The following is a 19,018-nucleotide window of genomic DNA, read 5'->3' as shown; positions in this document are numbered from 1 at the left end:
TTGTTACAAATGTAACATTTCAAAATATATGTTTCTATGTCATTTAAATGGTTGCTTAAGTAATAATGTTATCTATTTGTAAATGCCTTACCATTCAGATAATTTAAGTCTCAGCTCTCTCACCATTAAGATAAGTAATAGTAATAATATATTTCTTAATAAGATCATGGGATTAAATGAAGTAATTCATATAAGGACTTGATATATTTAGCAATTATTATAATTGTTGTGACCATGATCAATGACTTATGTTTCTATGGAAAACTGAACTTTAAAATATGTATACAAATCTTTTGTAATTCAGTGCTTGTGGCATTCCTGTGAGGTAGTGATTATATATATTTTACAAATATATTAATTAAATTATATTAAAGAATGAACAACAGCATAAATGGCAGAGTTTTAATAAGATGGGGATTGAAACATGGACTCCACAAAAGAACTGTGCAAATCTTAATGCACATTCTGCTGGGTATGACCCATTTGTAAATAGGATATTTTGAAGGTGTTATTATTAGCTAAGACGTGGCCAAATTGAATCAAAGTAGGTCCTAATATGAAGGCCTTAAAAGAAGAGGAAAATTAGATGGAGTCAGTAAAAGCCAGAAGCAGAAGCCAAAAACCAAAAGTAGAAAGAAGTCAGAAGAAGCCAGAAGTCAGAGAAAGCCACAGAGAGAGGCCAAAGGCATCACCTTGTGATGGGGGTAGAGATGCAAGTCAAGGAACTCGAGGATTATGGTAAACCAGCAACAAAAGTGCTACAGACTCTGGAGGAAACATGCCCTGTTGAGCCCTTAATATTGGCCTTCTATGCTCCAAACCCTGAAACAATAACTTCCTTTTGTTCAGCCAATTACTGTGCAGCATGTGTCATGGCAGATTAAGGCTCTAGGTGTCTGGGTTCCCTGGTCAACATGCTTCCATCAGATAGCTTGATATACTCAAAATTTCTGATTGAACACAAAGATGGCTTGATCTCAGTTATTTGTATTTCCATTTTTCCCTCTGTCCTGGTAACACTACTAGTTTCTGATTTTATTTTTGCATGGAAAGACCCCTCTATAGAAGGATTTTCCAGATTTTTTTTCATATTCTGAAGATGTGAGGATACAGTTTATTTTACTAGCTGTGGAGGCAATATCCCCATGTTCCCATTAAAATAGAAAGTTCCAGTTTTCCTCTGTCCAACATAGTTTCAAAGACTCAGGACAATTTCTGAAATGAGTGAACTTTTTATTTCTTCCTCTTATTCTTTTTAAAGATGATCAATTTCCTGGTGTTGTCCACTGTTCCCTTTATACTGGAAATTGGTTGTTTCACTTTTCTCAAGGGTATTTGCTATCTTCATGAATATTAGTTTTCTAATAGTGAAATTTTACTCTATTTTGCAATAGTGTTGCCTGCAATAGTGTTGCCATTACATGGCAGTCTTCATTTATGCCACTGAAGTAAGCACAGTTCTACTCATTAGGAAGCAACTCTGCTTTTCAAATTTTTGTGAAATTTTTAACCAAGTAATAATACCTAATTCTTTTTCTTTGGGCTTGATTGGCCTAGAGAGTTTTTACTAGTATTAGGTAGCAAATTGCTCATCTCAGCCAATAAGTTTTCCTTTTTCTGATTCAAATAAAAAGAGAACTATTGTTTTGTAATGAATTGTGCTTATACAATGGTTTTGTTACACTAGTATCTGGAATATTTTCTGGCATGGAATAAATTTATTGATCAATAAATTTGAATCATTTAATCTAATAAGCATTTGCCTAGCTTTTTCCTTTCTTTGGGATTGAACAATGTTTGAGTGAATATATGAAAAAAGTCCATGGCTTTAGCTTGATTCAAACAAAGTTTTTAGCTTTTAAACTTGTACTTAATGAGCTTTTGACTCCATCCCATATCAATGCCCAGACATTAATTTGGAATTTAGGCATTGTCCAAACAGAACTTGTTGACACTAAAAGGAAGAGTTCAGAATTACTGCTCTTAACTCTCTACTGGCCTCCTATTTGCCTGAGGCAGCTGCCTCCCTCTAGAGAGCTGAAATATTCCAAACATAGTTTTCATCTACTGTCACAATTCTAATTAAAGGCAGGTGCAAAACCCAGGCACAGTAACTTCCTGAGGACTATAATTTTTGTCTAATGATGAAAAGGAGCAGAAAGAGACTAAAGTTACTGAAGCAGCTAAAAGATTTCATCAAGAACAATGGAACTCACAGGCACTGTGGGAAGTACCAACTCTTGCATCAGTTTTGGCAAAGTGCAAAGTTAATGATCAGAGAAGACCTAACTTTTGGCACAATATTGAAGTTGCTTAAGTTTGAGCTGCTTGCAGACTTTTGTCACTCTCCCTATTATGTTTGCTAGTATGTGTTTTCCTATTTATGAAGGGATTTTTATCTATTTCTATTTTATCATCACATCCTTTTGGATGTGTAAGCTCTGCTTTTAAGACAGCATCCAATGCTTCAGTTCTCTACCTCCTACATGAATCTTTAAATCAGAACCTAATGATGGTAGGTCCTATTCCTTCCAGACCTGGGTCCAGAGACTAAGCTGAATCTTCCTTGCCTGTTGCAGGCACACAGAACTACACCTGGCCCATTTAGGGTGGGACCACTAAAGGCTCTCCATGAGGTGATAGGAATGCCATTCACACTGATAGGTTGGTAGGAGATAAAGTTTCCTCAGTGAAGTGTTTTAGTACATATCAACTCATATTCCCTTACCTAAGTCTGATATTCTCCTTCAGGGTGTATTTCCAGCCTCCATGTATGTTGAACTGGGTGTTTAAAAATAGGCATGTATGTTTTTCCATAAATTGATTGAAAGAAATAGTACAGACAGTAAAAAAAAGTCATGAGACCTACATTATTTTCTTAACATTGTTATTTACTTCCACACTTCAAACCATACATGCAGGTGACAGACATAACCTAATCATTGAGTAGATATTTTGATTTAACAAGGTATTATTAGTCTTAATTTTCAGATTAAGAAATTGAAGCCTAGAGAAATTAAATGATTTGTCTAATATCATAGACTTAATGGGAGTTTCCCTGTTCTGTTCTCAGGTAACCTTGTATTATTTCACATTCTATATTGCCTTTAGTAAAATGTCACATCATTTCCTTCATCTTTCTAGAAATTAGATTTTTTACACAGAACATAACTATTGTGATGTTAGTCCAGACTTTTTCCAGCTCTAATGCTCTTTCATGTATTGATCATCCCTTTCTTTATGAATACCTTTGCTTCCCATTACTAGAAAAAAATCTTGATCCAAATCAGATGGCTATCTACCCTGCTTGGAGCTTAGGGCTGATGCAGAAGCCCAGAAGCTGGAGAAATTTTATTGAAGCAAGTCTCAGTGAGTCCTGACAAGAGAACATCTGCCTCTGAAAGTCTTAGTTACTACAGAGAGTTTGGAATCAAAGTAACACCAACCCTGTGCTCTTCACTTACAAAGAATGCATATAGAAAGAGCCTGGGAATGGTGTTTACAGATGTTGGCTCCCAGGCCATACAGGCTGCTGAGGATTACATAAGAAACTCAAAGAGAATATTGATGGTAGCTCAACTTTTAGCAAACAACCAAGAATTGGAGCAGAGAGCACAAAAAACTTGCTCTAGATCACCCAGATAGTACAGAAGTGTAACTTGAATCCAAAATTCCTGCTCTCCCCAAATATATTTTTCATTGTTATTACACACTGCTAGGCAGTATATATGTTGCTATGACCATAAAGGCTAAAGAGATTGCAATGATAAATTAAGGGCTAATGGAATAAGTAAGACTCAGAGTCAATCCTGAAGTAATATATGCCTTTTGATAGATGGAAAATGTCCAGGAGGGTAATGTATGATAATACTTCCAGTGACCTTGGGCAAAATATCAACTTTAAAATATATGTTTAGGTCTTCCACTTTTTCATGTTGCAAAATGAGCTTGGTTTTGGAGAACTGGTGATGAAACATAACATATTTATTATTTGCCTAGGCGATATAACTCTTATTATGTTCCTTTTGTTTCCTCCAAATTTTATTGCTTGATTTATTAATATTATAAATAAGATATCTCCTTAATGAGGTTTATTGCATATAAATATGACTGGAAAATGTGAACATGATACACATTTTATTTGAGAAGTAAAACAAACAAATAAAAGGGAGAAAATTTTGGACATCATAGGTTAAATGAATATGGTATAGAAATACAAAATATAGTATAATTTAATGCACAGCTAAATACATTTATTAACTATGGAGGAAGAATTAGAAATGTTACTGTATTTTGGCAGTAAAAATTCAGGGACATACTGCTGCATCTGGATATGATGGAATAATAGGGTCAGATTTACCCTCCCACATGAATTGTTCATGCATTAGACATGAAGCAGCACAGGACAATGATCACCGCAAAGGAAACAAAAGAGGTACATCCTGTGAATGTTCCAGATTACTGCCCAGAAAAAGTTTTCAGTTGGCAGCATGGAAGACGGAACCTAAAAAGGTCCCAGCAGTCTCCCTGAGTTAATGAGACAGAGAGACCAAGGAAAGAGTCTTAACACAGCAGAACACCTGAAAAGGGAATGATGCACAGGAGAGAATACTGAAGATCCACAAAGAATTCCCCTAGAAGGTTGTGCTGAGTACTTACCAGCAGTTGTTTATGAGAACACAAGCCAAGGACAGTGTAAAATGTACTGGAAAGGAGCTTGTAGAATAATTTCAGAGCTCACATAAAGGCAGAAAATGGTTCATGCTCCTACTAGCCAGAATGAAGAAACCTGGTAGTACATGGTCTTTGGGTAGATACTCAGAAACAGTGGCCTCAATAGTGGGGATGAAGTAATCCTTGATCAAGGGCTTTTCATTAGTCAGGGTTCTCTAGAGAAACAGAACAAACAGGAGATATCTGTAAATATGATATTTATAAAAGGGTCTCATACAGCCATGGAAATACAAGAGTCCCAAATCTGTATGTAGGCTGTGAAGCTGGTAACACTGATGCAGTGTCTTGATAAACTCCACAAGAGAGGCTCACTTGCTGAAGAAATAGTGAAAATTCCCTCTTCACCCTGAAAAATCTTCAACTGCTAAAATCAAATCCAAATAATTGGAACATCTTTTTTGCATTAAACATTCCCTCATTTGATTGTAGATAAACTCAACCACAGAAGCGATTTGTGCTGGTGGTTTAATGGACCTGCCTTCTGGTTTATTAACCAGCCACAAAATATTTTTGCAGTAATGTTTAGGCCAATGCTTGCCTGACCAGGCAACTGGTTACCATTACCTGTTCAAGTTAACATCATATCCTAACCATCAAGGGCTTTTATGGTCAACTTAACAAAATTTAAAAGAAAGATTGAGGGGGTACAAGGGTAATACAGTGGCAGAATTCTCTCGCCTGCAATGTGAGGGTCCTGGGTTTGATTCCAGGTCCATGCACTTACCCCAAAACAAAACAAACAAGCAAAACAAACAATCAAAAACCAGAGGATCAAAGATTCAGCAAATGGTGTGGCAATAATGGGATACTCCCACAAAAAAGTAATGCAATATCACCCTGACATATAGCATACAAAAAAAGAAAACCAAGGAAGTCTCATAGAAATTAAGCTGCTTCCATGTTTCATATGTGAATACCCAAACAAAGGTTAAAATTATTTAAAATACAAATAGATTCAACATGCAGTAATATAAAATTTACAATGTAAGCCATCCAATCAAAATTTAGCAGGCATATATATGATGAGAAGAAAAACTAATCAATGCAGTCAGACCCAAAGATAATATAGATGATAGAATTAATAGACCAGGATTCAACACAGATCTATTTTAATATATTCTGAACTATCAAGTTGGCAAAGTAAAACAAGGCCATACAAATTAAATATATGGAAGATATATAAAACGAAAAAAATCAATTTCAAGGTGTACATAGAAAAGTACTTTGGCCAGCATAGGAGTAGATTAGACATTGTTGAAGAAAAGATTAACAAACTTGAAAGCATAGCAATTGAAACTATCCAAACATAATGTTAGAGGTTTTACTCCAGTTCCTGAATATACATCATTGCAAATTCAGAAGGAATATCTATCCCAGTCAAGACTAATCAGTATCCACCCAGAGCCACGAGTAATGGGTCATTGGAATCCATCAAACATTTATTGGATGACCAACTTCTCCTGGTTGAGACTCATGGCTACTTTTAATCTCTGATGATGTTGGTGACAGAGAAATTGTTAGTCACATTTTGAGTATTCTCTGTGTGATAGTGTGATGCATATTTTTTCTACCTTTCGTTTTCATTGCTTGAATATCTTCATGGCCACTCATTTTGTATACCCAAGAGGGCTGTTCTGAAGAATAAACAAGGGCATCCACTCAAAATAAAATTAGGAATTTGGAAGGAGGTTCTATTTATGGCTATTGACCTGTCCCACTTTCATTTCACACTCTAGACCCATAAAAATTTCCAGAATGATGCTCCTTTTTGCTTCCTTTCATCTAAGTCCTATTCTCTGGACTATATTGCCAGTCCACTGTCTGCTCCATGAGAACTAGTAAAGATCCTTGCCGTGGCAGTACTGTTAATATATAAATCCTGGCCATGCTTTATTTTGTCCATTGAGAAAGTTTACCTTTTGCCTTTTACTTTTAAGTGCAATAATCAACTGATCTTTGGAAAGATGCTTTCCAAATTGAGTTCTGGTCCTTCACACTTAATTATCTTTGATAAACCATGCTGCTTGATAATTATCATCTGATAAATAATCTTAGGAAGGGACACTTTCAGCTACGGGTTTGGCTAACTCTTCAGAGGGACCTTATATAGGAATCAAATCATGGAGGCCACATCTTCATATATGCTGTGACTGCCCCCACCACTTTCTTGTAACCACATCCTTTCCATTCAGTGGAGTAATTTGCCTGTGTATTTCATTCCTCACTGTAATTATGGTCATTCATAAACCATAAACGAGGATAGAGGGGTCTCAAAATATTATGTCTTCAGTAATAGAAACTGATTCAATTAACTAGCAACAAACAAGAAATTCCTTTCAAGCAGTGTTCACCTTGAAGCTGCATGGACTAAATTTTGAGTTCTAAATTCCACACATCATCCCTAGGTGGCAGTAACAGGCTTTTGTCAGAAGGTGCATGTTGCAGACAAACACAAAATCATCTGAGCATGGGGTGCCTGAAGCCCCAGAGGGCTCTACTATGAAGTTTTTACATGGGCACGCACCGGGAATCAAACCCAGGTCCTTTGGCACCACAGGGAAGCATTCCTACCTGCTGAGCCACTATGGCCCTACTATGGAGATTTTAATTTCCAGGAATGCCTGATCTTGCCAAGAACACCATTCAAATTTAGCTATTTTCTTGATAAGTTTATGAATGACAGTATGTAATTTCTCTAGCACCCAAAATGCCTAATCAATCTCTGTGCTTTGGTTTTGTTGTTGGCAAAGACAATTGTTTATTTTTGATTGTCGGAGAGATGCCTCTAACCATTCTTTTCCATACCATGCCTAGGAATTTTACCATTTTCCTTGGGCCTTATACTTTAACAGGGTTAATCAAAAATCCTCTTGAGGTTGTATGATTTAAAAACCCTTATAATCAAAAATTAGTTTGAGATATCAACATTATATCATCAACATAATGAGTGATGGTACATTTCACTGAGCCAGAAATGTCTCCTTTCATCAGATGTGATATAGGCAAGAGCATTTGAATAACCTTATAGAAACATAGGAAATGCATGTTGGAGTCTGCCCTGGATGAGTGCATATTGGCTTTGATTTCCTTCCTAAATAGAAATGGAAAATAAAACTTCAGCCACATTGGTCACAGAACATCACTCCTTCTTTGCTTTGTGTGATCATAAATTGGTGATATCTTATCAGGCTGATTCTATTGGAGGCATCACTTAATTCAAACCCCTACAATATGCAGTTAAGCTCCAGGATCCATCTACTGGTTGTACAAGCCACCCAGGATAACAAACAAGGGAGACATAGGCACTTATGTACCTGCATTGAACTGATCCTTAATTAAAGCTGAAATTCCACTTACACCCCTAACCATCAGTGAGGTATCATTTTTCTTTTAAATTAACCAAATGAGTGGATTCTAAAGGCTTCTATCAAGCAGGCCCCCAAAAAACAAGACTCAGAATAGATTTGCAGTTTCTTTTTCTGATGGTTTGATTAAGGGAAAAGTCCTCTATTCAGACACGAGGTCCATCCCTATAATGCATTCTGGTATAGATGAGGCAAAAACATATGTTATACTTCTTTATAAGCTCCTGATGTCAGTCATGGTTTCAGCCACCTCTTTTCTGGAACTGCACCACCTCCTCTTCCTAATCAGTTATTTTGTCCTTTTACTTGATTGGCAAGTTTAGGTATGACATTAAGTTGAACATCAGTGTCCAGAATCCCAATAAAGGTTCTTCACCAACCTCAGACCACTTTATCCATAACTATGCAAATAGTCTTGGGTGACCTGTGACATGAGACTGTGGCTCATCTGTCACTTAGAGTCAAAAATCTCTGTTCTGTGTTGAAATGTTATAACTCATAGTGGCTCTCAAGGGATTGTGGAACTCTTTTTTCATAATGACCATGTTTTTAAAATCAAGGTTAGTGTAAGTTAAGGAAATCTGTTGTGTGCTTTTACCAATGTGTATACTTGGTGGGAGAGCTGGACAGTCCTGTCATTTGCAATGACCATTGAGACATTAGTAATCACTCCACCCTACTCTTGCTATTTCTTGCCATTAAAAAAAGAAATAACATTTAAAATACTCCTTGTTTTAGAGTAATTTCAGATTTACAGTAAAAATGTGAAGATAGTTCAAAGATTTCCCCAATGTCCAATATCCAGTTGCCCTGTTATTATCATCTTACATTAGCTCAGTGCATTTCTCACATTGATGGGACCAATATTTATACATTAATATTAACTAAATCTATTCTGTGTTCAAATTTTCTTTATTTCATTGCTATGTCAGGATTGTTGTCTTTCTATTGTTGAATTGTAGGATCTTTATATATATATATATATTCTGGATATTACCCCATTATTAGATGCGTCATTTCCAAATATCTTCTCTCATTGAGTGGTTTGTGCTTTCACTTACTTGATGAAATACTCTGATGAACAAAAGTTTTTAGATTTGAAGAGCTCACATTGATAAGTGTTGTTGTTATTGCTTGTGGTATAAAGAAACTTTGCCTAAGAAAATATCATGAAAATGCTTTCCTTCTTTTTATTCTAGGAGTTTTATAGTCCTGGTCCTAGATTTAGTTATTTGATCCATTTTGAGTTATTTTTTGTATATAGTGTGCTCTCCTTCATTCTTTTGAATATAGACATGGAGTTCTTCAGCACCATTTTTTAAAGGGAGTCTTCTCTACCAAATGAGTGAACTTGGCAGCCTTGCCAAAAATCAGCTGGTGATAAGCGAGTGTCTATTTCTGAATTCCCAATTTGATTCCATTGGTCCACATATTAATCCTTGCATCAGTACCATGCTGTTTTGACCACTATTGGTTTGTAATAAGCTTTAACATCAGGAGGAGGGGTTCCTCCAACTTTGCTCTTCTTTTTATTGGGTTTTTGGCTATATGAGGCTCCTTATTCTTCCAAATCAATTTATTGATTGAATATTCCATTTTGGCAAGTAACTTGTTGCAATTTTTAAATTGGGATTGCATTTAATCATTTTGGGTATAATTGTCATCATAACAATAGTCTTCCAGTCTATGAACACTGAATATCTTTCCACTTATTTAGACCTTCTTTGATTTCTTTCAACCAAGTTTTGTTTTTTTGCATGTATTAGTCCTGCAAATGTTAGGTTAAATTTGTTGCAAGATATTTGATACTTTTGTTACTTTGGTAAATAGAATTATTTTCTTGAATTCCTCTTCAGATCACTCCTTACTAGTGTATACAAACATTATTGAGTTTTTGGTGTTCATTTGTACCCTCCCACATTGCTGAATTCTTTTATTAGCTCTAGTGGCTTTGTTATAGTTTTGGGGGATTTTTTCTCTATATATATAGAAGTGAAGGTTTCAATTCTACTTTTGCGATTTAGATGCATTTTAATTATATTTCTTGCCTAACTTCTCTGGTTAGAACTTCCAGCACAATGCTGAATAACAGTTTCTGATTAGACAAAGCTTTAATTTTTTCACTATTGATTATGATGTTACCTATCAGTGTTTTCATATACACCTTTTTTAATGTTGAGGATGTTTCTTTCTATTTATTTAAGTGTTTTCATCAAGAAAGTATGCAAATTTTATATCAATTAAGATGATCATGATTTTTTAATTCTCATTAGTTTTGCTAATGTGGTGTATTTCATTAGTCAATTTTCTATTGCTGAATCCCCCTTGCAACTAGGATTAAAATTCAATTGATCATAGTTTATGATTCTTTTAATGTGCTTTGGGTTCACTTTGCAAGTTTTCCTTTAATAGTCAAAAGAGAAAATGGGCTATAATGTTATTTTCTTGTAGCAGCTTGACCTGGGTTTGGTATTAGGGTCATGTCAGCCTTGTGGAATGAGTTACGGAGTTTTATATCCTGTACATGTTTTTGGAAATTTTGAGCAGCATTAATAGTAATTCTTTTTGGAATGTTTGATAAAATTTACTTGTGAAGCCATTTGGCCCAGGGATTTACTTTTTGGGAAGATTTTTGTTCAGTGGTATAATCCCTTTACTTTTAATTAGCTGCTGAGCTCCTCTATTTATTTTAGAATCAGTGTAGATTGTTCATGTGTCTATAGAAATTTGTCTATTTCATCCAGGTTGTCTAATTTTTCAGCATACCATTGTTGATGCTCTCTTCTTTTGACCCTTTTTATTTCTGTTGGATCAGTAGCAATCTCCTCATTAGATTTCTGATTTACTAATTTCCATCTTCTCTTTCTGTTTTTTTTTCTGTCTGACTAAACATTATGAATTTTATTAATCTTTTCAAGGAACAAGTTTTTTGTTTTGTTAATGTCTCTATCTTTTTATTCTCAATTTCATTTATTTCTTCTCTAATCTTTCTATTTTCTTTCTCTGCTGTTGAGTTCAATTTTATATTGTTTTTTATGTCCTCTATGTGTGCTGTTAGACCTTTAATTTTAGCTCTTTCCTGTTTTTAGTACATGTTTAGGCATATAATTTTTCCTCTCAGCACTGTCTTCATTGCATCTCACAAGTGTTTATATGTTGTCTTCTTATTTTCATTCAACTCAAGATCTTTACTGATTTCTCTTGCAATTTTTTTTCAATTCACTGCTGTTCAAGAGTATGTTATTTAACTTGCATTTAATTGTGGATTTTCTAGTTTTCTGCTTATTATTGATTTCCAGCTTCATTCAGTTATGGCCAGAGAAGATGCTTTGTGTTAATTTCAATCTTTTAAAATTCATGGAGACTTCTTTGTGGGCCACCATGTAGTCTATCCTGGAGAATGATTCATGTTCACTGAGGAAAAATGAATAACTAGCTGTTTGGGAATACAATGTTCTGTATATTTCTGTTAGGTCTAATTCATTTATCTTTTTATTCAAGTTCTCTGTTTCTTTTTTTCAACTTCTGTCTGTATGTTTTATCAGTTGAAGAGAGTTGTGTATTGAAGTCTAAACCTATTATTGTGGAAGCGTGTATTTCTTCCTTCAGTTTTGTGAGTGTTTGCCTCACATATTTTGGGGCATTGTGGTTAAATACATAATTATTTAGGATTGTTATTTATTTTTATTTGTGTGGTAGTTAGGTTCAGGTTTCAACTTGGCCAATGATGATGTCCCAGTCTGTTTCTTTGAACTTGAATCATTAGTATGTGAAATTCATCTTTGGCTGATTGCATTTGTGGTTGACTAAGGGGAGTGCCTTCCACAAGGAGGGAAGTTTAATTTAATTAGTTGGAGATTTAATGTCAGAAGAGAGCTCAACATAGCACAGCTCAAGCAGCTCATTATACCTCATCTCAGCACTTGCAGCTCAGCCCAGACATTTGGAATTGCCCAGGTAAGACCACTGGAATCCAGAAGCTAGGAGGGAAGGCCAGCAGACAGCATTGTAAGCCTTACATTTGACAGAGAATCTCAGATGAAAGCTAGCTGCCTTTCCTCTGAAAAACATACATTTTTCAACTAAAAAAATCCCCTTATTAAAAGCTGATCAATCTGTGGTATATTGCATTCTGGCAGCTTTAGTGAACCAGAACAACTGGATGTATCCTTTTATTAATATATAATATTGTTACTTTTCTTTCATAATATTTTACTTAAAGTTTATTTTGTCTGATGTTAATATAGCTACCCAGAACTTTTTCCATCCTTTCATTTTCAATCTATTTGTGTAATTGGGTCTAATATCTCTCTATTGTAAACAAAATATAATTGAACCATGCTTTGTTATCAATTCTGCAAATCATTTTTGGGATTTTAATCTCCTAACAATCAGTGTTATCACTATAAATTCAGTTCTCTCTTCAGTCATTCTGTTGATGAACTCTTTCAGTTTCTGTTAATGTGTGACTATTTTGAACACTCCATTATTTATTTATTTATTTATTTGTATGGGTAGGCACTGGCAAACAAACCCTGGTCTCCAACATGGCAGGTGAGAACTCTGTCTGCTGAGCCACCATGGCCCACCCTCTCTATCATTTTTTTTCATGGGCAGGCACTGGGATGACTATCATTTTTGAAGGACATTTTTACCTGATGACGATTTTTGGGCTGGTCTTGTTACCATTTCCGTACTTAAATGTATCATATCACTGACTTCACCTGCATATTTTCTGATAAGAAATCAACATGTAGTCTTTTTGAACATAACTTGTTTGTGATGAACCACTTTTCACTTCTTGATTTCAGAATTCTCCCTTTATTTTTGGCACTTGACATTCCTTTTAATCTCTATTTTAATCTCCATGATCATGCCTTTTATTCCCATAATTTCCATTATCATTTTTTCATATATTCAAATTCTTCTTTATGCTCACACATTGTCTTAATATCCTTAAGCTCAATGCCCATTTTTTTTCGCCTCCTTGAACTGATTTAGGAAATTGTTTTGAACTTCTTTGATTAGTTCCAAATTCGGTGTCTGCTATGAAGTTTTAATTTGTTCTATTGACTGAACCATTTCTTCCTGTTTCTTAGTATAATCTGCAATTTTTTGCTGTTGTCTTGGTACATGATTACACTGATGTGTTAACTTTTATGGTCATCTTTTCTCTTTTGTCTAGATTTCTATTTTTTTTGGATTCTTGTCTCCTTTTCAATGCTTTTTCCACATTATTCTGAACTTTTAGAGTATTCCATGTTTATTCAGGTTTCCTCAGCTCTTCATATTTTTCTTCATGTGGAAATATACACAATGTTTAAATTGCACTTTTTGTGCAATTATTTCACCTTATGGAGAATGCCTCCTTTCACCTTTTCCTCTTGTTTCTTCTCCAAATCACTTGAACTGTTCTTCTTGTTTTTAGTAGAATTTTCTCCCTATCTCCTATGATTATTTTAAATTCTCTTCCTTCCTCAGTGCACAATTGTCTTACAGTTTTCAGTTCTGGGACCTGTCTTGATGCCTTAGATCATCCTGTCTTATAGCATGTCAGTTTCCACCCTTTTTTGTTCTGCAAGTCTTTGTCCTTTCTAGGGTATCTTAACTCAGGCATCCTATCTATAAAGGTGGTCAATACAGAACAGTCGATTTTGTATTAAGTGGCCCAGCCAACAGAAACTAGATTGTGTTCACACCTCTGACCAACATTTCTGCTTCAGTCTCTTTTTTCCCCCAATGGTGTCCTTTTGGATTTGACATTCCTCACTAACTTGTGTTCCACACTGGGTCTCTGCAGACTAGGGCTCTGTACCTGTATATGCATGAGGCACTCACTTCTGTGAGGGGCTCCATAGTCTGCATCTGTCAGAGCAGCAACCCAGGCCTTGCTGCTTCTGCACAACTCCTAAATTGCATGAAGGGGAGAGGAATCAATTAGCAGGTCTAGGACAGAAATTTCCTAGCTGATCTTGAAGATTCTTTATTCTTTTCTTTAATTCAGCATTTGTGGAGACTTTCTCCAGTCTGTGTCTTGCCCCCTAGTTCTAATCAACTGGGATTTGTCTTTTTACTTTTAATCCTGTGTGTAGCCTTTTCCAGGGGATGTTTTAAATCATGTTGATGATATCTTCCCAATTTAAAAAGTAAGATTGCTCTTTAACCTCTTTATACACTTTAGTATCTACACACACATGCATGTGCAAATTTGAACATTTATAGTTACTTATATACTGAGATCATGTTATAATGTCATGTAATGTGAAATCCTCCTCTTTAAAATAACATGGTTGTACAAAGTACACTATATTATCATTTCGATTGCTGTATAGAATTCCATTTAATGGATAGTGTGTAATTTATTGAAAACTTTCTCCTGTTATCAGATACACCTTTCTATAAGAATTTCACTATTCTGAATAAACCTGCATATTTATTTTTGCATGTTTGTCCATCTGTTTCCTTATATTTTAGTCTATGAGTAAATCCTTAAATACTTTTGGACTTAAAGATTGACTATTGAAAGATATTGGAATGATCTATGCTATGTACATTTTAATTTCAATTTATACATTGGCTACAAAGGGCATAGGCAAGTTACTGGATGTAATAATCATGGTTTTTGAAAAACATCTACTTTTTAAAAAGGAAGAAAATTGTACTCCAAAGAAAATCCTTTTATGAAACATTCATCTTTGCTGACAAAATATAAACAATTTCACATGGATAAATATCCATTTTCACATAGCTTTTTTGGAATAAAATAAGGATAAGTTTGGTAGTTATCTAAGCTATTACTCTTTTATTTTTCTTTAGGGAATAAGAGAAAAGATTCTTATTATGATGAATATGTGAAAAACATTGATATCTGGAGCACTGACAATACATAAAACATTGCACATGCTTCTATGACCCTCACCACATTAAATTTCCTCATTTTTATTGTTATTTTCACTAAGATTTAAGTTCTGGTCAAATTTCAAGTTATCTCTTCTTCCAAACTTCTTCAGCTCAAATTTAGTTTCTTTTCTCTGGAACTGTGTTTTTTACTGTGTCTTCATTATGCAATTTGTTTTCTTTGCCTTGAGGATTTCTGGGATCTTTCTAAAACAAAAATGGGCTCATGTTTAAAAAAAACACTCTTTCAACCCTTATTCTTATACACAATATATGTTGGGTAAGCCATTTAACTTATTTGAGCCAAATGCTCTTGTCTACACAATGTATTAAGTATTTATCTCATAAGATGGCTGGGAGGAATAAATGAAGCATCATGCCTGAAAATGTCCAGCACATGTGCTGATTAAAGAATGAATCCTGATTAGCCCTTATTGCAGGGAGTCAGTGGCCAGGAGGGAGTCGTCAGTGCCACAGTCACTGCAGATGAATGCCTGCTTGCCAGCTGAGGAGAGAGAAGCAACTAGCAAAACACAGTGATAACAAGGACTATTCAGTATGCAGTTTGTAGGATGTCCATGGCCACATTGAAAATGAGTTCCTTATTTTCACCTCATTTTCTTATATGAGAAGATCCATTTCAGACAGTCTAAAAACTTGTTCTTCTGTTGGACAAGCATGGAAGGATTCAAGAGAGGGTGAAAAGGTGGCAGTAAAAGTTATTGACAAGACAAAACTGGACATTCTAGCCACCAGTCATCTTTTCCAGAAAGTGAGATATATGAATCTGGTGCAGCATCCTAACTAGTACACCTTTATGAAGTCATTGACACCCAGACCAAACTTTATCTTATCGTGGAACTGGGAGATGGAGGAGATATGTTTGATTATATAATGAAACACAAGGAGGGTCTTAATGAAGACTTGACCAAGAAGTACTTTGCTCAGATAGTTCATGTTATATCTTATTGCCATAAACTCCATGTAGTTCACAGAAATTTAAAACCAGAAAGTGTGGTCTTCTTTGAAAAACAAGGTCTTGTAAAGTTGACAGAATTTGGATTCAACAACAAGTTTCAACCAGGGAAGAAGCTCCCAACAAGCTGTGGATCTCTTGCATATTCTGCTCCAGAAATTCTGCTTGGTGATGAATGTGATGCACCCACAGTAGATATATGGAGTCTGGGGGGTGATCCTTTTCATGTTGGTTTGTGGACAACCATCCTTTCAGGAACCCAATGAAAGTGAAACATTGGCAATGATCATGGATTGCAAATATACAGTAATGTCTCCCATGTCTAAAGAATGTAAAGACCTGATCACACTGATGCAACAGAGAGATTCCAAGAAAAGGGCCTCTTTAGAAGATTGAAAACCATCCTTGGCTTCAGGGAGTGGACACTTCACCAGCCAAAAAGTATAACATCCCCCTGTGTCATACAAAAATTTCTGAGAAGAACACAACAACATCATTCAGCACATGGTGCTTGGGGATATAGCTGATCAAGATGCCATTGTTGAAGCCATGGAAACCAACAGGTACAATCACATCACAGCCACTTGTATCTTGCCTGCTGAAAGGATCCTGAGAGAAAAGCAAGAGAAAGAAATTACAGACCAGATCTGCAAGTCCTAGTAATATCAAGGCCCAGTTCAGGCAGTCGTGGCCAACCAAAATTGATGTACCCCAGGATATTGAGGATGACCTCACAGCCATTCCTCTGTCCCATTAAACTGTTCCTCAGTCTCCTGCTTGTGCTGCTGACAATGACTTAAGTGACCACAGGAGCAAAGGCCTGTGTGACTCGGTGAAGAAGGATGACCTTCGTGAGTTGACTGGACCAGCACTGTCCATGGTTCCTCCCACAAGTTTGAAACCCAGAGCCATTGAGTGAAAGTGTCTGTTCAGGGTGGAAAAAGATGAAGAGGAAGATAAAGAGGACAAGAAACCCGTCTCCCTCTCAACACAGGTGGTTTTGTGCTGGAAGCCATCTGTGACCAACCTTCTGACATCTAGGAAGAGTGCTGCTGTTCTCAACCAGATATTTGAGGAAGGGGAATCTGATGATGAGTTTGACATGGATGACAATCTGCCTCCCAAGCTGAGCAGGCTAAAAATGAACATTGCCCCTCTGGGTACAGTTCACAAATGCTACCACCAGTGGGAAAGTCAGGGCCTGAGCTCTAGCTGTAGTAGTTCAGAGACCAGTGATGTTGATTCTGAAAGCTGGCAGTGGCTTGATAAAGATAGTGGATTCACCTACTCATGGCATTGCTGGGAATGCAGCAAGGGGGCCCCTGGCTGTGAGGGGTATAGAGGGGGCTAGAGCAAGCCAAGCAATGGCAGTGGAGGGGTGGAAAAGGTGAGCCCTAGTGAAAACAATGCTGGTGGGGGCAGCCTCTCCAGCGGCTCCAGTGGAAAACCCAACAACACCTCAGGCACCACATGTCACTGTGCTGGCCCAGTCAACTCCATACAGCTGGCCTCGCACAGTGCTGGTGAGCTTGTTGAGAGCCTCAAACTCACATGCCTCTGCCTTGGTTCCCAGCTTCATGGGAGCACCAAGTACATTATTGATCCACAGAATGGCTTGTCATTTTCCAGTGTGAAAGTGCAAGAGAAGTCCACATAGAAAATGTGCATGAGCTCCACAGGGAATGCAGGGCAGGCCCCTGAAATGGGCAGCATAAAGTTTTTCTCTGATCACATATCAGACACCACCACTGACTTGGAATGGATAAAGAACAAGAACCTGAAAAATAATGTGCTACCGCTACCTCTGTGTGAAAATACCATCTCTGTGAACATTCAGCAGAACCCTAAAGAGGGGCTGCTTTGTGCTTCCAGCCAGGCCAGCTGCTGCCATGTCATTTGACTGCAGCCCAGCTTGGTCACTAGCATGCCTCCTGCTCAGAACTGTGAAGACTGGCTCACTTCACTGTTCCCTTTTCTGTTTTACTTCTTAAAGTGGACATTAGGAGCAATTATTTATTACATTTTCATTTGTTCATCTGATGGTGTGACAATTCATGGTTTTTGCATGCTGCTAGACACTTCTTTTCCAGCCAAAAGTCAATTGTGTAATTTTTACTTTTATAATTTTAACATGGATTATCAGGATTAAATTAAAATGTATATTTGGAAACTAGTATAAATGGAGCACTTAGAAATTTGATGTGTCTGTACTTGACTAGAGAGAGAAAAAATGCTTTTATTTCCTTGTGAAAAACCTATATTCCTGTCCTGATCTTCTGTGATATGGAAACCCTGTTCTCTGAGGCACACTCTGTGGTGTCTGAGACAGAACCAAAGCAATAATGTTGCAATCCCAGCAGTCCTAGGTGAGAGGTGAGTGCCTGGGCACCCACTTAGCCTGACAAGGCCTGTGCAGAGTGCAGCACAGCGAGTGTCTGCACTGAGAAACTTAAAACCATGCTTTCAACATACCCACACCTGTTTGTCTTAAGCTATAGTGTGAAAAAAAAGTTTGGGCTCTGAAAATTTAACTGAAAAAGATTTTCTTGTTTTTGTGATAGGTGAAATAAAGTACTTAGATATATAAGGCAGCTTCCCCTGCAGTGATAAATTAATTACAAGTGGACAATATTATTTTGCAATATGAAGTGAATCAATGATGTCTTCACTTATAGAGACTATGTCTGTCTTACAGAACAAAAAGATGCTCTGTGTAAATTCCTACCCTTAGGACATACCCCAAGATTTCTTTTAAAACTGCATATATAGAGGAGACTATAGAGGGCCTAGGATGGAGGCAAAAGTAAACACAGATGCTGGCTAAGTCAAAACCCCAGAAATGAAATAAACCTTGCTTTTTTTTTACACATTTGATAATTAGGTTTTCTCTTTTATTTTCATTATTTTACATCCTTTAGTCCAGTTAGCTATAAAAATAGGCAGATCAAAAAATACACATAAAAGGGTAAAATTCACACATGCAGAAAAAAGAAAAATAAAGACTGCTTTGTATTTTGTGGTTGCTGGAAACATTTTTCACTTTGCC

At 36.3% G+C, this 19,018-nt stretch overlaps 1 pseudogene; it reads left to right on the top strand.

The window, feature by feature from the left end:
- The first annotated feature begins 15,486 nt into the window (after nt 1-15,486).
- LOC143672493 (SNF-related serine/threonine-protein kinase pseudogene) lies at nt 15,487-17,872 on the top strand (annotated as a pseudogene).
- Nucleotides 17,873-19,018: the final 1,146 nt, after the last annotated feature.

Source organism: Tamandua tetradactyla, chromosome Y, assembly GCF_023851605.1.
Source record: "Tamandua tetradactyla isolate mTamTet1 chromosome Y, mTamTet1.pri, whole genome shotgun sequence".
Classification (NCBI taxonomy): Eukaryota; Metazoa; Chordata; class Mammalia; order Pilosa; family Myrmecophagidae; genus Tamandua; species Tamandua tetradactyla.
This window is presented reverse-complemented; position numbering and strand designations above follow the sequence as displayed.